Genomic DNA, 24,425 nt, shown 5'->3' on the forward strand with positions numbered 1-24,425 from the left:
TCAGAAGTGCCAATTTGTCCACAGAAAACATGGTTGTAATGAGGCAAACGAAAAAGATTCTGCTTAAACTGATTCAGAGAACCCTAAAATACAACTTTTATGTATTAAGGGAGGAAGGGATGGAAGGCTGCTTCTGTCCTGGAGTAGTACTGGAAAATGTTGTAGCCCATGAAGAATATTTTTAATGGAGATGTTCCTATTTCCTTTCAAAACACTTAAAAATAATAGTAATAAATACTATTAATGGATGGAGTGGAAAGAAATCTAAGTTGATGTAGACCTTCTAATAAAGAGGTCTTGTTGATCACTGTTGTGGGTTTGTTGTTTTTTGTTTGTTTGTTTGTTTTTGCCTCTCAGGAGAAAACAATTAAATGTGAGGAAAATGTCCTTTTTCTCCATCACACTTGATTGTCTATACAGAAAATTGTCTTGGAAATTTCAGGAGACAAATCAGTTTTGTGGAGTGATTCCCATGTGAAAGAGAGAATGTTTTCTGGAGAATTACAAATGATGGAAAATGATGTGAGTTACTGTTGCATAAAAAGAGAATGGCAGCGTCCAAAATGTAAGCCATGAATATTTCCCTAAGTGTGTACATCTGTTAGGTTTTTTTTTTTTACCTGAGAAATTATTGGAATTGGGTTTAATTTACTTATGTAATAAGTTAACCTTAATGCCTATATCTTAGTACATTTTTTGGCCAAGTGTTGCATACATTTAGGCTTCTGAAGACTGCTTTGCAAAGGAAATGCACCAGCAGGTGGAGCAGATAGATAAAAATGTTACACATTACAGTTCTACAGCTACATTTATTAAGATGATCTTTTAAGATAAGAACAAGAATTTAAAGGGGTTTATTGATTTTTGTAGAGTATCCCATTTTAATGAAAAGTGAAGGCATTTTATTGCTGTTTCTTTCATGGTATAAAGTGAGAGCTAACTTTGAAGTTATCTCTGTTTACAATTGGAACAACAGAAAACAAAAATTAAAAGAGCAAAAAAAAAACCCACAGTATTCGTGCTGTATTGACACATGAGGTTCTGATTAGAAGTGCTGTCTAAGATGTCAGCTGCAATGAAAGTGCAATTCAATGACCTTATGATCTATATGTAAGAAATATGGAGAATATGCAGTTTGCCTAAATGAAAAAACCAGCACAAGTTAATTCCAGTGTTACTGTGTGCTGTCCTTAACCTATTACTCCCTGCTCACTTCTCATCCTTGCCCTGATGAATGCCCCATTGTAATTCATAGTGGAAGAAGAGAACATCCTGCAGGAAAGATCACTTGGAAGAAATAGCATTGTTAAACAGTAGATTTTGTGCTTTCAGGAGATGCAACAGGACCTCATTTCACTTAAAGTACCCTAAAAATGTGAATTGTTTCCTCCTCTTGATATCATGATAAGGAATCTCTCTTTACCAGTTGGTTATAAGCGAGTTCACAGTGACAAGCACACATTTATACCTGGGAAGTTGTTGTGTAGTGTAATGTCAAAGTAAAGTCTTAAGATCAAACTTTTTAGTTCTCTTTTTTTCAGAACTTGAGCATACTTGGATTTGTTTCATTTCTGTATTTGCTTGGCCTTGTAATATTTGTTTCAGAGATAGCTGAAGACTCGCATTGTAGTGCCCAATGCTAGATTAATGTATTTACTTGGGAATTACTGGAAGGTTTACTTAGTTGTTTTGTTTGTTATTCCATCTTGAATACCAGTTGTGCCTATGGTCCTGTAATGAGCTCTGTATGAGGAGATGGCAGGACTTAAGCCAGTTTCATTATTTCACGCTATAAATTTCAAAATGAAAAGGGCAATTTCATATAGCTGCTTTGAGTAGCTGTCACTTCTCTATGCCATGTTCTCCACACAGCTTGTTCTACTCGGGGAAGTTTTAAATTCTACAGTTTTGAACATAAGCTTTCTGCAGGCGGGTTGTGCCGCAGGGAGGTGATGTTGCGTAGGTCCCTGTCCCATCTCTCCTTGCCGCGCTGCTTTCCAGGTGCCTGGCGGACGCTGTTTGTCGCTTGCCTTGAGAACCGTGTCTCCATAGAGCTGAAGTAAAAACTGACACTATTTATGTTTCTTTTGACGTTCATTCCAATCTGCTTGCATTATATCGAACACTTGCTTCAACAGACTTTTTTCCCTGTTGAAGCGGAGCAGATTGCGCTCGGTATAGCGAGTCCTCCACTAACAGTCGGCAGCTGTGATTGAGTGCCGCGTGCAGGACCGGAACCTCACTGCATTTTAATCCTTCACGCTCATAAAGTACTTCTATCAAACCCTGCATCGGTGTGACTTCCCATAGACCGCTCGCAGCCGCAGCCGCGGGAAAGCCCTCGAGGCTGCGCCCACTGCGGCACCAGGGGCCGTCCCGGGGCCCGCGCCGGGAGGCGGCTCCAGGCGGCCCCGGGCACTACGAGTCCCGCGGTGCACCGCGCGGAGGGGCGGGCTCCGTCAGCACTACAGATCCCGCAGTGCTCCGCGGCGCCCGGTGGCTCCGCTCGGGGAGGCTGGTTCCTATTTAAATCTAGGCAGCGAGGAAAATGGCGGCTAGAGGTTGAGCGCGGGGGAGAAGGGGACGGAGCTGCGCCTTGGCTCCTTTCCCAGGTGAGTGGGGTTTGGAGGGAGGGAGCGACGAGCGGAGGGAGGAGAGTGCTGCTTCTCGTTCCCCTGCTCCCAGCGCCGGGGTGGGACCGGGCTGGGGAAGGCGGGCTGCCCCTCGCCCCCTCCCCGGCATGGAGGTGTCTCCCCGAGGGGAGGAGGGCGGGCGCGCAGCCGGGCTGCGTGAGGAGCGATCCCCGAGGCGGCGTGCGAATGCCTTTACCTCTTTGCAACCATTGTAACTTGGGCGCTGCGCGTAGTTCGGAGGCTGCCGTGCCGGGCTGAGCCTGCCCGCACCTCTGTGCGATGCGTGTCTGAGTGCGGTGAGTTTGGGTGGAGGTTCCGCGCGTATCGATGAGAGACTCGGGGCCGCTTTGCATTGCCGAGTCTTTCGTTGAGAAGCGTCTGTACCCTCCGTTCCTCCGCCTGGGTGGGAGGTGTGTGTGGGTGCAGGACCTGGCTTGGAATTGGCCCCATCTGCCGTTCATCTGGGTTTGTCTGAGGCAGAGGCGGTTCCAGAGACCTCGTTCTCTGCATTCTGCTTCTGAGCATCCTGTAGCGTTGGTAAGTTTCAGAGGTGACTTCTCTTGCCTCTAGTAATAAGGAAAAGGATGAGAAATACTGGAAATGAAAGGTTTATTTCTATTGCCTCGGTTCATTTCTGCTCCGCAGCAGCAATGAAAACTGATGTTGATGAATGGAGATGAGAAAACTACTTTTTTTTATTTTTTAATTGTCTGAGATCATGGACTGCTATCTGAGCAAGGTGTTGGTGACTGTGTGGCATAAATGGGGTGAATGGGGTGGGGATGTTGTCTGTGGTTGACACAGTTCCCAGAGTTCTCTTTGGTTCTAAAGTTGGTTCCGTTTGTGGTTTCTGCTCCTGGTTTTGTGTATAGTCTGAGGCTTTCTTTTAGAAGAGTAGCTGCTCGCTTCGTTAGCTCATCTAGTGAGCAGCTTCAAGTCTGTCTCTTTTATTCAGGCAGCATCTCCTTCCTCCTTTACCTGTTAACGGAGATAAAAAAACGCAGTTTCAGCCTTTAATATTTTCTCTTGATTTCTAGATAAAAGATGTTTGATTTTTATATGCAATTACAAGACAAAATTGAATCACGTTTGGAAGCGTGCGAGTATAGTCTATAGAATCTCTATAAGATAGTTAAAAAGGAAAGTTAAAACAGTCACTACTGCTACAAAAGATGCATAGTAGAATAGTGATTTGCTGTACAGGAGATGAAGATGTGTATGTCCTAAGAAAAAAAAAAAAAACAACAAACAATTCAAGACTTGCTTCATAGTGACAAGCAATATTTGTTTGAAAACCCCAGGATAAGAGCCTGAATATAAAGGCAACTGACCAAATTGTTTTTTTGTTGTTGTTTAAATTGTACAGTATGTAGCGTACAGTCATTCTGTTTGCTGTTAGCAGTAACAGGCTTTTTGTTTTCTGGCACTTGCTATGAATTTCATGCTACTCTGTTACCATTACTAGCATACCTTTTAATTTCATAACAGTAGATTTGCTGCTGTCATGCTAGAGGTTGGGGGGATGATGAGTAAGGGAAGTCATGGCAGGTAGAATAAACCTAGCATTCTGCCTTGCTTTAAGTGCCTTTCCTGATGACAGCGTACTGTTTCCAGTCTGCATTTATACAGGCACGTGAATTGTAGGATTTCTTTAATTCTTTTGAAACAGTTGTTCATTCTGGTTTTGGATTTATTAATTTAGAAGTTTACATTGCTTACAACGTTTTTGCACAGTATCATTCAGACTAATGTATAGCTGAGATAAAAGTGCATTCTACAAAGCAGTGCTATCTTTTGACTGCTTTTTCCCCACAAATACCTGACAAGAAATCCTAGTCAATACCCTCATGATTATTTTCTGTGTTACAGTTGCATAGGTTTGTTTTATTTGAAACAACAAAAGAAAGAAACAAACAAAAAGCTCAAATAAACAGAAGAGCCCTACCCCTGATAAAGGAAGGGCATCTTGTTGATATCTGTGAAGTCAAGCCATTGATAGCATGTAAAATGATCTTAGATGCTAAAGTCTGACACTGGAGGTTGCTTCAACTCCTGCATTTAAATAAGCCTCCCTTGAAGATGTGATCTTGAGTAACTGTATGATATACGATATTCTGCATTGTATTCATGAAAGCTTTGCAGTGATTACTGTTTGAAATATCTTAATATTTGTATTTTCATTTTTAATACTAAAAGACAGGGGAGGAGGGGAAGAATTGCCAGGGATATGAGAAGGATGGTGGGGAATACCTTAACTTAAATGGCAACGTCTGTGTGCTTTTTTTTTTTAGTGAGGTCTATTGACATTTTTAAATGTACTGTAGGAAGAGTCAACTGAGGAAAAAAATTAACTGTTACTGATTAAAATCAAAGGACAAATAGTCTGTAGTAGTTTTAATGTGTTACATTTAGTTAGGATAAAGTAATCATATTATTTTTTCCCCTACAAAGATAGGAGAGATGCTTACACTTTAATCATACTTTTAAATTAATTGGTGACTTTTCTTATTTAGCTGGGAGTTATCAGTAAGTGGATTGTCCTTGAAGTAGAACAAAACTAACTTGCCTCCAAACTCAATCTTACAAGGGAATCCTAGCCTTTCACATGAAATATGTGGAATTACTGTTGGAGAAGTTCTGTGCTTTTAAGATGTAGATACATATATATATTTTTTTCTTTTGGTAGCCTACCGCCACCTTGATTTCTGTACAGAATTAGGAAAAAAAAGTGGTTGCTTAATACAGCATGCTATTTAAATGAGAAGGCCCACCGGAGATTTTGTTGCCCTTTTTTCTTTCACTGGGAACTCAGGGTTGGTACTGTTGACAGCTTAGGATATGGTGTAAGGCACTTCTGAGGCTGGGAAGAGTTCTTCAGCATTTGCAATAGACTAGAAGAGTGGAGGTGGTAAGGTCAGCTCTGCAGGTATCTCTCTACCTTTAAGTCTTTTTTGCTTCCTGACTTTGTGGGATTTTTTTTTTCTTTTTTCCACCTGTGTCACCTTCTCTGTTAATTCTAAGTTCTTGTCAGGTCTGCTTCAGCTGTTTGCTGAATGTTCTTTGCTAGGTTATGGATCATTGCCCTGTTGGAAACTTTTAAAGACTTACTAACCATCAAGGTATTTATTATTATTTTTTTTTTTAAGGCTACAGGCATGGATGGTGTCATGACTTCAAGCCCAACACCATTATAATTGCATTTTGTGACCAAGAGTGTTCTAGAAACCTGAAACAGTGAAATTTTTCCAGCAAATGTCATAATTGTTAGGTCAGGGCAAGCAATTTTTTTGTTGAAGTTGTTACGCATGTGGCTGAGCTGAATAGCAGTTCTGCCCTGATTTATCGCACCTGAAAACGGGGGAAGAGGGAGAAGAGGAACAATCTAACTCTTATACTGCTAGCCGTAATGATTAGCACCTGCATTGGCCTCAGCTGAGCATGTGATTTTGTCACAAAGCCTATGCTTTTTAATGTTTCTATGTTTCCTTGCATGTTGGTATGTGTCAGAGCCATGGAGTGAGATAATTTAGTACAACAGGTGTACCCAGACGGTATTTTAGAGGCTCGTTTTCATGGTAAGTTCATATGTACTTGTATTAGTGTATGGATGTATATCATTGTGCAGATTATTCTGAGTTATGAGGATTTTTTCTTCCTTCTCTGTTGCATGGAAATGAGAAAATGTTGTCTACTTCTAAGAAATAAGCATTAAAACAGGTTGCATGGCTAAATATGTTATCAATACAGTGCATTTCACCCGTCTCTCAGGTAGTTACTAATGCTGTTTCTTTTCCTTGGTAGTGACAGTAGGGGAACCAAGTGGGATAGGGCAGAAAGAAAAGGCAGAAGTACCCTTTTTTTTTTCTCCTGCTGTAAAACTGTAGGGCTCTTTCTCGTACAGAAGAGACTGGCTGTTGGGAATTTGCTTTCTTTATGTAATGTCTCCATGGAGTATGTATGTGCTCTTCCTCTTGAGCTTTTAGATGAGGTGGAATAGAATGTGATACGGTGTCTTTGGTGGTCCCAGTAGCTTTCTCACTGCAAAATAAATGGTTAAAACGTATTTCTTTTGTGCCCTCATTTTACTAATCAGGCCATACAAATATTATTTTGAATAGTATCTATTCAAAAAATGCAGTCACTACATTTTGTTCCCACTGGAATTCCTTTTTTTTTTTTTGTCAGCCTGTGATTTTACTGTAGTTTTCACTCTGAGCTATGGGGTTGCTGAGACTTTCTAGTCAGAGATGGGAAAAACAAACTTCATTGCTGACTGTCTATTGTGGAGCAATAGTATTTACCTGGGTTAATGTACACTATGCAGATTCTCTGGTTCTGATGTTATGGTGCGCAATACAGCTAGAAATTTGGTCAGAGGAAATCCTGCTTGTGCTCTCATCAGACTACTTTCTATTACAGCAAAAGCTTAGAAGATAACCTCAAATTATTGCTGCTCTAGAATAAGAAAAGCTTCTGCTCTTTGCTCTATAATGGAACTGTTGACTTTGATATTGTTTTGAAGGTTTGTTTTTGCATGCCATTTGAAAGAAGCACGTGGAATAAAATATTGGATAATCTCTTTGCTAATACTGTGTTTTGAAAATGCACAGTTTTCATGCAGATGTAAGGTGGAATCATGAGCTACTTTACTAAAGCCTTTTGCTTTTCTGGGAATAAATTAAGGAGTTAATCTTGCAGATTTATTTATTTTTACGAAATGGAGAAGCATGGAAATGTTATGCCATTGGTTTATTGGATCCTACATAAAACTGGTATTTTTTTTTTGTTGTGTAAATACTAAAATATTAATTATTACCTTCTTCTTGTTTGTCATACTAGCTCTTATGTTTTAGCTTTTTCTCTTGATTAGGCAGAAAACACTGCATACATTCTACCTCTGTGTGCAGTTTGGAAGGAACTCATGGAGATGTCAAATGGAGAACATGGAAGTTGATTTCCAGCCTTCCAGAAACCTTCTGAAGGTTAATGACTTTGTCTCAGTAAGAATACCTTAGGCAACTCAAATTTTTTTATTCTTGAAAATCAGTTGCTTGATCAAGCTCAAAGATTTTTCTTCCCTAACAGAGTTCATAGTTTTGAGTATCTCTCCGAGTCACTTGGGGGAGGTGCACATATATGTTAAGGACAAAGGCACTGAGTATGAAGTGTGGAATGTCCTCTGCTGATACTTAGTACTGTTAAAACTTATCTTGTTAGGTCCATTATTTTGAATTATGTACCACTGTGGAGGCTTTAGGAATCTGTCTTGGTGGGTTTTTTTTTTTTTTTTTTTTTTTTTTTTTTTTTTTTTTAAGAAACCTGAACTTCCTTAATGGTTATGACAAGCTTCAAAATTAGTGTCTGTGTATATCTTTTAAAGATAGAACTTGCTGGTAATGTTTTGGACTGTATTCCTCAAAGAAAACTACCAGATGGTGCAGTGCTGAAACTTGTCAGCAGTGGTTGTGTGGTAAAATCAAGCAGTCTCTTACTGTATGCTTTTCTGAACTGCACAAGTGGTTAGGTAAATACTCACGCTTATTATGCAAGCACAACGCACATAGTGACTCATTAGCACCAACCACTGAAGACTACTGCTGCAGTTTTATTTGGAGATGTTTTTTGGAGTCTAATTTTAATAAAGACTTAGAACAAGGAAATAATCTTGGGAAGAAATGCAAAAAATAGTTGGTTTCTGATGCTTCATTAAGTCAGAGAATGACTAAGCAGTGGAAGCTTACAGTAGCAATGTAGGTTTTTTTCAACTTTATTTATCCCCTCTAAATTCTTATTCTATGTCAGGCCTGTCACTGCTCTGAGCTCTTTCTAGAGCACAAGATATGAAATGTAGCATAATGAGACAAATCAGCTATTCCTACTTTACAATGGCAACTGAGTGGTAAGCTCTAAGGATGCTAACTTACTGTTTATGTGATACAATTTCTCAAGTTACATTTCACTCATGAATGTGAGGGCAAAATCTCTCTGGTGTATAGATTGCTTACATAAGTGACAGAAGAAACCAATGGCTCACTTTGGTCATTAGATCTCAGTGGTTTTGTTTGTTTTTTGATAAAAATAGAGAGAACCCAAACACTGCATGAATTTTTAATGTCTGATTAGTCAAATACTGACGAGCTGAGTCAGTTACACGTAGAACTTGGTCAGCGTACTTCAACCAACTTCTGTCTAACTTCTGAATGACTGATATGCAGTCACTGAAGATTTTCAAATGCTTTCTGACTTAGCATGCATCTGAGGAAGCTGTTCTTCTGAGAAGAGCCTAAGCCAATTAGATGTTAAGTGATAGAAACCATGCACATTTAAGAATTCAAATTACAACAATTAGATTGTGTTGCTCTACGTTTTTCTCTATGGCTGCCTTATATCTAATAGCAAAACTCCCTGTCGCCCTGAAACACCCCTGAGTGATTGAACCAGGCAGGTAATGCAGCAGGAGTAGAAAAGGGGGGGAGGTTTTAGCTGCTGTGCCTAATAACAGGGGTCAAGCAGAATACAGAAGTAAACTATTTACTTGCAATTTTATTTACCAACCTGAAATGTGATATGCATACTCAAGTATTTTGAGGTAACTTACTGGTTCAGAATAGTCTGTCAAGGTAAGTTTTCTTAACTTTTTTTTTTTTTTTTTTTTTTGCATCACGTGGAAGAACTGAAACCTAAAGCTAAGATAGCACTGCTTTTGCTTCTGTACTTCTAGCTTCTTGCTGATTGGACTATGAAATGCATCAACAACATAACATTCTGTTTTTGTCAAATATCTCAATCGTTCTCACCATGTTTGCTTTGGGCTAGTGAGTGCTGGAGCAGGGATGCTTACTGCGTTGCTTTGAGCTGTGTGTGCAGGTACTAGCTAATGCAGTCTACTTGGATTAACTTTTCTGAGACTTCCTTGTGGACATCTGTTGAGTGTGTTCATGTGCACGCAATTAGCTGTATTTCTTATTTCTTGGAAGCTTGTGGAAGAGGAAATGAAAATTTGAAGTCATTTCTTCCTCTTACTCATGATGGTGGATTTAAAATGGTTATCCGTTCTTAGCATTCTTATCAGCTTCATCCCAAAGGAAAGATCTAAAACAGAAAGTTGCAGTTTTTTTGTTTTTTGTTTTTTGTCAGTGCTGAAGACCTTGCCTGTCCTTGTAGTAGCTTTTCTGATATTGGTTGAACAAAAGCAGGGAATTGTGGCTCTTTTTCTGCTCGTTTCATGCTCTTTCCATCTTTGCTGCGCTGAACTAAAGCAGACATAGCAGCATATTCTGCTGTAATACTCTCTCTTCTGCTTTCTTCATCTTCTCTGGAAGCTTTCCTGATGCTCACAATGGGGAAGTTTGGCTCCACAGACAGCGCTGTGCACATGGCCTACTAGAGGACCATGTTTTTAGTAACACTGTTAGAGTTTATAGATTCTTTTGGCCAATATTCATACCATTTATTTGGCTTAGTTGTAACTGTGAAGTGTTACAAGAGAGAATCTGTTTTAACTACTTAACAAGGCAAAAATGTCTGCTGTAATTTTTATTAAAGCGTAGTTGTATTGTAGCATTTTAAGTTAAAAACAAATAGTAAATAGATTTGAGATATTTTCAAGGTATTTTGTTTCTCACCAGATTGGTGTTACACACTGGTTCTCATTTTGCAAATAACTTACTTCTGTTTATTTGAAATACATCTCCTACTAAAATGCCAGTATGGAAGTAACATTTTTAAGTCTGATAAAATCCCATCTTAATTTTTATTTAAAGTATATATCTAATTAGAGCTCTAGATGCAACAAAAGAAGCAGTACTTTATCTGCAAATTGTCATCTTCACTACTGCAGTGCCTCTGTTGGACATCCTAGGTTTATTTCATACCCCTCCCCTTTAAGAGGTAGGCTCTTTTGATCTGACAAATGAAAGCATCTGTATAGGCTAGAGTAGCTTTTGAAGATAGTATTACACTTGTGGGTTTTCTGTTGAAGCTCTTTATTTTCTGATGATGCATATTTGTAGCTCTTAATTAAGACTTGCAGAGGTGAGATACAGAGCCAGAGCAAGCTAACTTGTCAGACTGCTATTGGCTATGTTAAAGATCATACAAAGGTAGTAGGGGTGAAGAATGGGATCCTGTGAGATGCAAGCTAAGTGGAGATTTGAGGAAATTCAAAGAGAGCTGTCATTTGATACAGACAGGACAACTTGTGATGTCATCCACTGCCACATTATTGTGAACTGCTTTGTCTTCCCTTGCCCATCTGTTTGTAGCTGGACCTCAAATGACCTCCATAAAGAGATTAGTATGTAGCATGATATTCCAGATTAGCCAAGCAATGCTATTGGTGTATGAGAAGTTTTTTTGTTTTTTTAACCAGTCTTAGCAGTGCTTTATGTTGATCAAAGTTGTACTTATTTTAAGGCTTCTGTCTAGGCAGAGACCTTAACATTGTTTTGGCTGTGTGTTTAAGAAAGCTTTTTAAAGGTTTTTTAAAGCTGTGGAAATTTCCAGGATCAAAACACGCATACACACGCACACACACAACTCTAATCTAATAGCTGCTTTGCAAGTAGAGAGAAATATGAACAGGAACCGCAGACATTTTGGATGTCAGCCTGTGAAATTTTCCACTATTTCCTTTAATAACATGCAGGCATGCTTATGTTGCTGGAATTTTAGTTAGAAGTTTCATTCTGACTGAAACTTCAAGCTACTTGTTGAGCAAATGCTCCCTGCAGATGAATTTTCATTTAAACAAATTAAAAAATTCTCATGTGTAAGAACATGTGTAACCCAAATAAATGCTGGATGCCAGTGATTGATTGCTAATCCTGCCTTCTATTCTTGTTTTACAGTTTAACTGTTTCTTTTACTAGCTGATTGCTGTCCAGTGACAATTCATCTTGTTTCTTGCTTCCAGTTGTAATTTGAATAAGGACTGTGTGTTACTTGAGATCTTAACTGTCATTATCTTTGACCTACTGAAGGAACAAAGGTGCTAGGAAAAATATCCTGCTCTAATCGTATTCTTTAAAACAGCAAACTTTTAAACCTGTTTACTGGCTATTTATAAAATTATTGTATCTTCATATGCATTGGTGGAAGTGAAACTAAAGGGCTTTACAAGTGCAGTCTCATTTGTCTACCTTGAAGCTCTTCTCTGTTAAATTCTTGTTTACAAAAAGGCTTCCTGACCTTTCTGCAAGAAGTAGACAACTCTGTATTTTGAATGTGCCTTGTCTTTCTGTCGTAACAGATATTCATTGTTGACTTGTGCACTTTTGTGTTAGAGAGTAAAGAATTCTTTATTTTTATTATTTTGTGTGTGTGTGCTGTGCTTAAATGGTGGACTGAGAGCTAAAGCAGTGTATTGTGGAAAAAGCAAGTAACATCACAACAAACTGGCTTCTTTCCAGTATTAATTGAAAATATAAAGCCAGAAGCCTTTAAATGTATTCCTGTGTAATGCTATCTTCCTGATGCTGTGCACTGCACCCCCACAGCAGCTCAGGCCGAGTCAGGGATGTTGTGATTCTTCTCTCATACCTATCTTCTTGCTTTAGGACCGGTGCTCCTGTAGTCAGTAAACTGATTCTGTTGAAAATTGTTGTTACCTGCCCCTCCTGAAAAAGGAGGAGGAAAAAAAAAAGGGGGGTGGGGGAGTGCCTCCAACCTCCTGAACTCAACAAAACCTGCCCAGATACTTTGTGGCTTTCTGTTGACCTACCCCTTGGTTCACAAGTATCATTTCTTGGATGGGGTGGATGGGGTGAGACCGTAGTAACCACAGTCTAGTAATGTCAAACCAAACAGAATTCCTGTGAGATGTTATTCCTGAAACAAATATATTGTAGAGAAGAGGAACTCAAGTGATACCTGGAGGTAAAAGTTCAACACCATCCATCTGTCCTGGGACTTCTACTAGGAAGAATTGTTAGTCTTACAGTTACACATTATCACTGACAGTTGTATCTGTTGCCTGTTGTATCAGCACTGGAAAATTAATTTCACTCAAGTCAAGAGGCATTAAGAAGATATATTCAGTGCTGTGCTGAAGTCTGATGTTGAGAAACTTGTAAATACTTGAAATGGATTTGTTGCCAGTTTAGTGTGTATAGGTATTACTAAGTTATTGATCTACTGAAAGGGTGAGTACTGCTATAATGCTCTTCTGAGGTAGAACTAATCTATCAGATCACGTCTGTAGATATTCAGAAAATGAGTATCCCCATCCTTTGCAGCCTAGTGTTGAAAGGCTTAACAGTTCTGTGGGATTAGAATATATTATGTTACTTCTTGTTGTGAAAAGCTTTCTCTTGTTTGTTTCTCCTGTGCTGTGCTGACTGATTCTTCATAGGTGAAGGATTTCTTGTCTTTAACCTCAATGCAGAAGTCTAAGAAGTATAAATATCTCTGAGTTGGTGATGCTAATTTCTAAATGGACTGCAGCATCAGTACTTAATCTCCTGTTGAACTGTCACTTCAGATGTAGCTTTCACTTCCATAAAATTATGCTTTAAGTCTGAAAATTTGTTTTGTGGAGGTGGAAGGAAAATGGGAAGGGTGGTCAACAAAGCAGTACCAAACCGGATGTATCTTATGATATACTGGGAGTGCTTTTCATGTCTCAGTCTAGTCTGTTTCCAAAGTTAACCTGTGCAGCTAGGCCACAGTAAATAACTACCATACTAAGAGCTGAACGCTGTTACAAATATGTTTATGCCAAGAAGCTATTGCTAAATAGATACTATACTCAGTGTTCATATGAGCCCTTTTCTAAATGAATCTGTCAATGCTTGTTCACAGATTGATAGGACATATCCATTTAGAGTTCTTGTTTGTAGCCCCACAGATGCGATGGAAGAGTGAAGTGACACATTAACAGTAATTCATAACATCATCAATCTCAAATAATACTTCTCTGAGCCTTAGCTCATTCTCTGAGACTTAGCTGAAGCCTGGTTGGTAATTGCACTATAACACCCTGTTACCAAAATAGTGTGTTCCTTTGGGCGTAGGGCATTGTGGAATGTTGTATTAATATTGTCTGGGAACTTTCTTTCTGTGTTCTATCCTTTTTTTTTGTTGTTGTTGTTTTTGTGCACATTAACTTTTATTAGCTCTTTGGAGGGTGAAATATGCAGTTAAATAGCTTTTGCTGTATTTTCTTTAGTTGCTGTGATGCTACAGCATTGAAGCAGTAGTACAATGTGTGATTTTTTTTTTCCCTGATAAAGCAGCTTCTGCAGGGGCAGAGTAATACTGAAGTTCTGTTTTATACTTTCTTTGAGTTATATTTGCATATATGTGGCCAATGCTACTTCCTTCCAGGGAGCTAGAAGCTCTACTGCTCATGGAACTTCAGAGCCAAACCAAACGTCTTGTATCTTACTTCCACTGTTAGCTATGTTGATTGCATTGCCTGCTCTTCTTACCACAGTGGGTAATGCTGCTCAAATTTCAGTGATTGGAAACCTCTGGCATTAAGTTCGGCAAACCAAAACACCGTGACGCAACTTCTTAGAAATATGGGGCCAGATAGATGGGAGATCCTGTTAGTGTGTGTGCTGACAATGCTGTACTGTGAATTTGTACCTTACTGTCTATAGCACTAGAGGATGCTGTGAATTCCAAGCTGTATGAAAAGCCAGATATTTGACTTCTCTGTTTCACTGCCTATGTAAAAATAACAAAAAAAAACCCACACCACAGTATCTGAAGATACAGATTCTACGTGCGTTGAAATCTCCAAAAATGAGAGAATATATGAAAGGGAGGTGCAGGTATTTCAAGATAGTTTAAATGGTATACAGCTTTTATGTTGGGGGAGAATATGCTTTTATTCTTTCCACAACATTCTTTTTTTCAGTTGCTTGTTTTGAACAGGACACTTCAAGGAAAGGTGTTTAATAATAAACGCGTGATAATTCATTGTCATTTTTTTAGGTAATAAAATGAGATCAGTGATGGTGAGTTTGAATGGAGTATTAAATGGTCAAATAAGTATGAGAAGTCTTGAGTGGCTGTAAATTAAATTTAGGTATGTTTTAGGTAAGTTTTTCTGCACAAGAGCATGTTTAGAGGCAACTTGTGATTTCTCACTTTCTCTGCTTCCAAAGCATTCTTTATTGAGGCTTTCATGAACTCAGGGGCACAGTGTATGCTGTGTAGAAGATGTGTTCCTTCTGAAATTGCCCTGTAAATTTGCCTAAATCCAAGTTATATCATGAACTTCACAACTTAGGAAAGTGCACAGTTTGAACAGAGACTTGAGGTGTGGATAAAATTTTATATTCTTCCTCCATTTAGATTAAAATGGACAAAATTACTTTTTTTTTTCAAAATTCTTCTACTTTCTTTCATGCTGTCTTAAAAATAATAATAATAAAGAACACAACCTACAAAGTGTTAGCAGGGTAAAAAATTTATTAAGTGTTATCTCCTGTAGTATGAATGTATATATAGTATTGCAGTCTTCATGGAGGTCATTTTCACCTTTGTCCCTCTCTTTCTCCTGGGCAAAGATCTAGAGAGTTAAGGAAGCTTAGTGGGGGCTGTAGGTTAACTCCATTTGTTACAGTTTAAGGATGGAGGAGTTCATCCAGGTTTTAGGGCAGATACTTGACTGAATTAACTATGAACGAGATCAGTGTTCAAAAGCCTGTTTTGAAGTGTATGTCCTCAGTGACAGCAGTTCTGCTGGTATGGAGTCTGCTCAAGTGTTTTCCTTTATGGTAAGTGCAAACCCATGAAGTTGGCTGACTTTCTCTGAGGCAGAACACTCCTGTTTCTAATTAGAATACAGAAGTGTTTTGCCTATGCTAGGATCTCTTGGATTCTATCTCAGCAATCTATGAAACTTATCTGATTGGCCTCTTCAGATTGGAGTTGAGGGAAAAGATGGGTCTTGCAAGTGCAGCTTAGTTTTAAAGTAAGCTTTAATGTCTGACTGTATTTCTGTAACTAACTACTGAAGTATGTTCATTAATCATTTATTTTTAAACAGAAATGTCTCTACTCAATATGTCTGTTAACGAGTGCTATTCAGTTCTGGTTATTTCATTCTTATTTACTTCCAAGACATCACCTGGCTCTGCCAGGCCTCCATGAGCTAGTAGCATGCTATGTAGAGAAACTCTTTTGGGTAATGCTATTAATTAGTTCCAGATTGGTTTCCAACTTGATTCAATTTGATAAGATTGTATGGGTGAAACTAGGAATATTCCAGCGTGCAAAATAATCCATTTTATTCCCATTTTGCGCCACATCAGACACAGTAAGGCTGCATAGCGATTATTTGTATTAGAGAACTTAAAAAAAAGTTCTTTTTTCGTGATATTGAGGACTTCCTTCACTGCACTCATTTGCTGAACTCAGGATTGTTCTTTGGATTAACACAGTGTACAGTCAACTTGCAGCAGTGATATAATTCAGTATACTTTAACTCTTGCACCATGTGGACTTGAATAGCCCCTGTTAACTGTATTCATACAGAGTATGTAGTGTCTACCACAGCACAGTTTGGTTCTATCTCTTTGAGAAAATTCTTAAGTCTAACTTTCTCCTTCAATATTGAGAGCTGAGTGCAGGATGGATGTGCCTGCCTGGTGTCAGCTGAGGATGGAGGCTTTGGTGGTGTTACCATGGCAACTGCCTCTGCGAGCTGTCTCAAGGTCACTCAGCAGTTGTAGCCTGGAGTGCTCACTGCTTAAGTAAAATATCTACAGCAAGTGTAATTCAGGAAATGATCAGTGCTTTGCAAAAGCAGCAGTGGGGATGCAAAGCAGTATTTTTGGGGGGTTTGAGGTTCTCTTTATTCAATGTATTAATTCATCAGATATTTTGGGACTCTTAAGAATCAGCAGTGTAGTTGAAATGTAAGCTGTAGGTGGTCTAGTATCAGTGACGTGTAAAAATTGTCTTACTTGAAAGCAGAACAAATATAGTAGAAAATAACACGGAATTGATAGAAACTGAAAAATGTGGATGGAAAATGGTGACCAACCCCAAGGCTTGTGGTGCCAAAACAACTGCCTATGCTGGTGGAAATTTAGACAAGGTGATGAAAACTCTTACACTGAGATGAGAGTTCAGAGCTTCTTATATTTTAGGGCTTCTGCTACAGGACATTCAGATTCATTCTTGCATCTAAATCCTGCTGGATATAGTTTAAGAATTTCAAATACCCTGAGGGTATTTTCAGTCTAATGCAGAGCAATTCAGAGATATGGAGGAGTTGTTCATGAAGATGGTCCTGCATCTGGAGTTACAAGACATATGCATGCATAAAATTGAATCAAGTAGGGTAACATTTCATTTGAATGAAAAAGCACTGTTTCCTTGTCTTTGAATGTTTCCCTGATGAGTAAATATAATGATGCTCTTTTTTATTATTATTTGGCTTTTTTCCCCCTCCTCTTTAGATTTAAACTTAGATTTCTTTTTTTCTTCTTATGCCATTTGCTGCTGTGCTACTACTTTAGTCCATGAAAACAAAACCATTGGATTCAGCATCCTTGGCATACTACTGGTGCTATGAAGAAAGGCCATGTGAGCTGATACTTCTGTTTCCCAGTTAGCAGGGTATGAATAAGAGCTGAAGATGACAAATTGGTAGGCCAAGCCGTTGCTGTCCACCTTCAGTAAAACAAGAGTAAACTCAAGTAGGAGATGGATGGGGTGTGGTTTACATACAAATTACAGGTAAAAAGAGGTTTAAGAAATCTCTCGTATTAAAGTTGATCTGTAAAAGACATTTTCTTAAGTGTCTGCATCTTTTTCCCCAAAGCAAGCAATTTTAACTCGTTATATCATGAAGATACTGGTGTATCATTATAATGTGAGACTATAGCAAGAAATGAAGTGTTTTCACCTGTTCCATGTAATAGAAGCTTCTAGGATGTGATAGAAAAGTCATTTCTACACAATATAAGGTAGTGGCATATGTAAGTGCTTAGTTCCCTGACTACAAAATAAGCAGTCCTTGCTGGCAACTGAGAAGTTGCACGTAGAGAAATATTTACTGTGCAATTTTGTTTGAGCCATGGGGCTGGTATCTGCATAACTAATTACCAGGACTATGTGATTTTCAGTCTTATCACCCCAAAGCTCTCAGTGCAATCCTGTAGCTGAGTCACCTCAGCATGGTTGTCTTGTTGCTCTGCTTTGTTAGCCTGTACTAGGTTCTGTGGTAAGTCTATCCAGATCTTGAACTAAATTATTGCTGAATGCAACGTCTTGGCTACCTTGCTGGTAGAAGGTAACTCCAAGTAATGCTGCCTTAGATGTATTCAGGCAAATTTAAGTACAAAAAGCCATCACAGAATACCTATCTTAATCTGCTTAAGGGGAGAAAGTTGAATTTGTATTTCACTTAATGTGAGAGTTCTCTGAAAGTGAAAGGGTTAGAGTTGAGTCAGCTTTACTCTTCCGTTTTTCTTCATGGTTTGTTATAGTATATTGCTCCTATTTAACAACTGTCCAGGAGTTCAGGAGAGAAACAATCTCTGCAGCTCTTAGAGATTTTTTTGAGAATGCAAGTAGTTCTTATCATTTAACAAGATTAGATGTGCTAAGATGGCAGATAGTGACAATGTTTTGTACAAGTGTATGCACTTGCATTAGGCAAAATAGATTCAAGTTTAGTTCTGCTAATTGCCTCAGCCACTGAGAACTCTTCTTTGCAGTAGCAAAGCTGTTTCAACTTTCTAAATTAATACTTTAAACAAAACCTTGGATGCTTTCCTATATTCATACTCATTCGTCTGAAAGTTTCCTCTGTTACAGTGCCTTGCTATTTAGTAGTTCCAATTCAGTCTAGACTTTTTTTTTTTCTTAAATAATAAAAACCTTGCAAATCTTCCAGGCTTTTCTTTCTCACCAAATAAAGTTAGGCATTTCCCTAGCACTGCATACAAAGATGATTAGCTTAGAACAGACTCCAATATACTGTTTTGTTTTTTTTTTTTTAAAGAAACCCACTCTATCAAACAAACAAACCCCAAAACACTACTGACCAGAAAAACCCAAGTTCACTGCCATTTTATTACTGTGGGTGAAGTGGAGTATTTCTCTTCTGTAGGTACTCTGGCTTCATAGCATTGACAATGGAATAATATAAATAACTGAAAGCCCTGTGGAGAGATCTTAGCAAAGTCAGTTGAAACAGAGATGTAGTTTTTATAAAAAGTAGGTAGTCCCTCCATAGGCCAGTACCAAAAAACAGTGAACACAACTGAAAAATGATTTCTTCTGTCGTGTGTTACTGCATTTCTAGTATATTCATTGTAAATCAAAGACTTCACCTCTGGAGCAGAGGTTTTACAAACTTTGGCTTTTCTCCGAGTACTTGCATAGAAATTCCTCATACATTTCAGCATTATATTCAAGAACCTAAGGGGTCATGGAGTAAATCTAAGGTACGTATTTAATTTCTTGACAGAATTCTAGCCACAATTGATTAGTTTTAGCTGGTAGTTTATAGCTGAAAGAATTTGCATTGACTCATTACATACATTTTATAGATTGTAATATAAACACATTCAGCTCCTGTGAGGGTATTCACCAATTGGATTTATTAAAAGGAAGTTTTTACTAGGAAAAAAATGGTACAAATGGCTCCCCTCTTTTTTTTTTTCCTGAAGCAGTTTAATTGTCCCCAGTGTAGCAGGCTTTTTATTATCACTGAATCACTGAAAAGTCTGCTAGAATGACACCTAGTATGGGGCTCCATACAGTTGATGCTTTCAGTCATGGAATGCATTTCTACCTGTTGAAAGGCTAAAGAATCAAGTGTCAAATTAAGGAAAGAATGCCAGAGTGGTTAAACACCTTTAGAAGCTGTATTTTTTGCTTATTCAGAATTAAGGTTTTTTTCTTCAATTTGTGATTGTTTATTTATCATCTTGCCACATGTCCAAATGTGACTAAAGTTGCTCCATGCAAAAGTTAACTGCTTCCTTTTTTAATTGCTCTTTCTACTCCTGCTAGAAATGTGAAGTTCAGTATTAGCTTACCACTCCAGAGTAGAAGTTTGTTTAACCCTCTCAGAGAAAAGTTACTGCTTACTGAGCATGCAGAAGGTTATTGATTGGTGTTAGTCTGAAAGCCTTCTGTATCTGGCATAAATGTATTAATGTGATTTCTGCTAGTGCTCACTATGGCTCTAGGAAAAGCAGGTACTTCATAAACCAGAGTTTTAGGTCAGACGTAATCCATAGCACATTTATAGGAGGAAAAAAAGAACTGATTTACAGAACTAGCTGAAGCAAAACGCAGGGAGCACTGCAAGTACGCTGTCATGGAAGTGGTTAAGGTCTAGAGTGAGCACATTGCAAGTTTTCAGCACTGCTCTTAACCGGAGCCTGGATTTGACTCTAGATGTGCTCCTGCGTTCAGCTTCAGAAATTAATCTAGAGTTGGTCCCAGTGTACCTTCCAGACATGGCTGGAGAAGGGGATCCTGGGAGTGTTTCTGGCACTGCTTCTGGAAGTGATGTCACCGATGGGCTCAGGTGTGAGAATCAGTCCCATGAGAGAGTTCGGAGGCAGTTCTAGAAGAACTTGTAGATGTGACTATTGGCATGCATCTAGAAAGGATCCTGCAAGTCTGCCCACAAAATCCTAGGAGCATGCTGATTCTGAGTGATGATCTTAGGCGCAAAGATAGAAATGGTATAGAAGTAATTCCAGAAATCATCTTTAGTTTGTAGAAGTGGTGCTGGAAAATGATTCTAAATGTGGCAGTAGATCTGACTCAGAAAACAATAGCTGTGGAACAGGTTCTTAGTATTCTAACCACATGCCAAAGTTGGTTTATTTTTATTGTTGTTGCTACAAGTCCTGTCTGAGTTTGGCACCTCATTTCGAGCACTTGAGTTTTCTCTCAGCAACTAAGCAGAAGCTGGGTTTTGTTAGTGTGTTTTTTAGATCTTATGCTTCCTTGTCATGCATGTTTAATTCCTGAATGAGTTCTAGCCAAGGTTATGTGTGGTGTGATATAGGTACCTCCATGTGCAGGAGTGCTCAAAACCACTTTGTTGTCTTTTAAAGATGAGCAGGTGCACGTGCTTCTTCCCTTCTTAGTGTGTTTGAAATGCAGAAGTGTCTTAAAGGATGTCCTCAAAGATGTTGTCTTTCTTTCAGATCATTATGTAAACTTCATTCTTTCCTAATAAATCAATCATGAGATTGTCTGAGTTGGTTTGACCTTGGGAAATGCTTTTAAAAAGTATCTTCAGCAGGTCCTACTGCAGTGTGTGAGATTTCACTGTTGAAGTTATGTTAAATGGGATCGTTCCATCACTGTCCAACTATGTGGATGTAAGACTACCTTTTACTGTGAGCTACAGAGCCCTTTGTTGTTTTAAAGTTTTATAATGAAACTTAAGAAGTACTCAGTGATTATGAAACATAATAGCAAGCAATTAAGAACTGCTTCGTTAAGCAATTAATAACCTTTTATTTGATATACTGTGGCAATGGGAGATTTAGTTCACTGGGTCTAACTAACTGATTTATTTGTTGAGCTAAAAAACATGTTTCGTAAGCACATAAATTCTTAGCTGCAGCTAGGAAGCTGATTCGCAATAGAAAATTATTTATTAAGTTACTGCTAATGAGAAAGGACTTGACTAAAGTTAAAAATAGAACACACTGAACTTGACATGAACCTTAATATCTTTTCCAGCTTTTACAAGGATTGTACTGTGAATTGTGTATTGTTGGTTTCTCACTGATGAGAAGTATTGAAATAAATAGCGTATTATGAAATAAAGCCTCTGCCATTGCCTTGTTTACATTCTGAATACTTATCTAAATGCTTCTTTACAAATTTGATGCCAAGTTCAAGCTTGGACACAGGATTTCTAAGTTGTATTAAGAATTGAATTTTTAAAGGCAGAATACGTTGTTGAAGATGGAAGGCAACTGAAATGTCTTTATTGTGAACGCCTAAAACAAATATGTTTTCTTACTTGGCATTGGATAAAACCAGTGTGGTAGATCAGATATTTCACTACAAGGTGTTTGTTACTATGGTCTTAAGGTAGTTTCTGTGTTTGAGCTTGGTGTTACATGGATTCTTATTTTGCATGTTATTAATTCATTTACTGATTTAACTGCCAGTTTATTAGTTACTTTATAGATATGCTACTCTGACTAAAAATTTTGCAAAGCCTGCTGCATGAAGATTTGCTATATACAAGGAACATAGTGGGCTTGAAAGAGCGAAGATTAAGATCAAATCTATGAAACAATTTCTGAATTAGAAACTATTTATTAGCACTTCAGCAGTATTTTTTTTTTTGCTTAAGATTACAAGACACCTATATAATATAACCCTTAGTATAATGGAAGAGCAACAGGAGAAAAGTGTTTTGCACTTCAGTCATTTCATTTTTTCCTCTTCTTCATTATCAGATAGCAAAGTTGAATATAAAGGAAAGTTATTTTCACTTAGTGGATAGCTTAAGTGCAGAACTTGCTGCTGCTGAATATTGTATTGATTTTTTTCATGGTCTCAGAAAGAAATTCATTTACTCATAAAGGAGAAATCCAGCTGCTGGGAAACTCAGTCCTTCAGAATCAGGAAATTCCTAAGCTGAAGACTGTGAAGTTTGAGAGCATGCAGAAACAGTGACATTGCTTACCTTGTTCTTTTTTAGGCATTCCTACTGGCTTCTGTTGGAGAGGGAAGATTGTGCTAGGTAAGTGTTAGTGTTTGATTTGATTCTCTGGGCTACTTTGATTTGGGAGAGGTGATCAAGGAAACATTGATGTTTGGGGAATTTGGAGAAGGGGAGAGATAATTGCAATTTTTTTTTATTAGCAATCTGTAGAGTATGCTCTCTTTCACCTCCCCTAAACTTGAGGAAATGCATGGTGTGACTTCATATATATGTTCAGTAGTACCTGAGCCTGGTACTGATATCCCCCTTTTTGGGGATATCTGGGCCATGGAAGAATGTTGTTGCTTTTTAAAGAATGTTGTAGTGGGATGAAGTGCTAGCAGTGTATGTATTTGCTTTTAGCTCTTAATTTCATATCACTGATGCCAGGGTTTTCTTCTTAAATAGGCAACGATGTAATTTCTTTTCTCTGAGCAGTTATTCTGAAACAGCGGTGATGAAATGAAATTTCATAGCTCAAAATGTTTGGACCCTGAATGTTACAATGCTTATCATCAGGGCATAGGTTCGGTTTGTTGGTCATAATAAGGAGAATAACCCATTTAACCTTCAGAACTCAAAGAGATTATTCTGTGTTAAGTGTATACTCATTTCTGTAGATTAGTGAAACTGATAGCATGTGTGGACATCAAATTCAGTGAAATTTTGCTCCTTAGAAAAGAAGCACCTCCTTCTTAGTAGTATCTTGTGATGAGTTCAGCCTCTTCTCTGCAGTTTAGCAGGGTACCTTGTGATAATACTCAGTGAACTGGCTTGGTTAGAGTAAGGGAAAGTCAGAGCAAAATGAAGAAAATGAGACAGTAAAAGGAAAACTCTTTCTCTTCTAAGCACAGAGAAAACTTTTATTTATTTGTTAATAAATAGCTGTGCTCATTAAAATGTTCTTAAGTAATGATTTACAGACAAATGCTGCACTGACGTAAATAGTATGTGGTGGAGAGAAGGGATAAATAACTTTCTCTTGGCTGGATGGAGACACATCTAACCATATTGTCTGACATAAATCTACCTACAATGAAAAAACCTAAATCATGGTATTTATATTTAGACAGAATTATTGACATTAAATTTAGTTTTGTGTGCTGTTCAGCTTCTTCCATGCTATACTGTGTTTATCCTGTTACTGTATGTATGCTGTCAGTTATAGACTTCACTTGTGTCAGGATGTGGTGGAAGCCTGAATGTTGGTAAGGTTTGGTAGATCTTTGAATTTTTAATGGATGCTTACGTATGCTAAAAGCACTTAGTTGTATTTAAATAGAAAATATTAGAACTATGCCATGCTTAGAGATAACAGTAGTGGCTTTTCTACAAAAAATCTTTTTATGAGGCACAAGAATGCAAAATTCTGACTTTGTACATAAGGAACTCAAAGAAAGGAATTATTTGTCGGCATGCTGTACTACAATAGAAATGCAATCAGTGTAGTGTTTACTGACAGGAAAATGTTATCAACTACACTTGATAGGTGATATATTCCAGTTTTGTGACATAAATGTATGACTGATGCTAATCACTTAGCTGCTGATGTGCTTAGCAGACACTAATAAATGCCTCCCAGTATGTGAGTATGTCAGAATACTTGTTTCTTTTAAAGCTTACCATCAAAGTAAGCTTTGAATTGTCTGCAAAACACCTGAAAATGTCCTATTGGCAGACAAATGCTCAAGCAACGTGTCAGGGTTTTATTGAATGTAAAATATGACTGCATTAGTATTCTGGCGTGGGAGCTACAGATACAGTGCTTTTAAGAAACAGCTTGGTCCTGGTGTTCCTTCTAGTGAACTATAAAAATACATACAATTGCTTCCTCATGTTGTGAAACTACACAACTATTTAGCCATTTATCTACAAAGAAGGAAGCAAGCGGATCTGTAACAAAGCATTGCGAGTTTTTGGCACTTAAAGGGGAAGGATGTGATCTGATCTTCCGTCTTTGGCAGTCACTGATCTCTTGTATTAACTTCCACAATGGCTGCAAATCTTCTTAAACTGACTTGGAATTTCTGTGCTAATGATGACACTGTCATTTTGGAGAATGCTGCAGGTAAACATCAGTGTTGGAAAAGTGCTATTTGTATAAACACCAGAAGGCACATAACTGTTTATTT

The 24,425-nt window shown here is 38.1% G+C and overlaps 1 protein-coding gene across 1 annotated transcript in view; it reads left to right on the forward strand.

The window, feature by feature from the left end:
- Nucleotides 1-2,518: 2,518 nt before the first annotated feature.
- NCOA3 (nuclear receptor coactivator 3) overlaps nt 2,519-24,425 on the forward strand; it is a 71,191-nt gene continuing 49,284 nt past the window's right edge. Inside the window, exons 1-2 of the mRNA XM_065754565.1 lie at nt 2,519-2,612; nt 22,291-22,332. The gene's annotated coding sequence lies outside the window, so the exon portion shown is untranslated. The remainder of the gene's footprint in view (nt 2,613-22,290; nt 22,333-24,425) is intronic.

This window comes from Cyrtonyx montezumae, unplaced genomic scaffold, assembly GCF_038088225.1.
Source record: "Cyrtonyx montezumae isolate F1298 unplaced genomic scaffold, pur_monq_1.0 scaffold_9, whole genome shotgun sequence".
In the NCBI taxonomy this organism is placed as follows: Eukaryota; Metazoa; Chordata; class Aves; order Galliformes; family Odontophoridae; genus Cyrtonyx; species Cyrtonyx montezumae.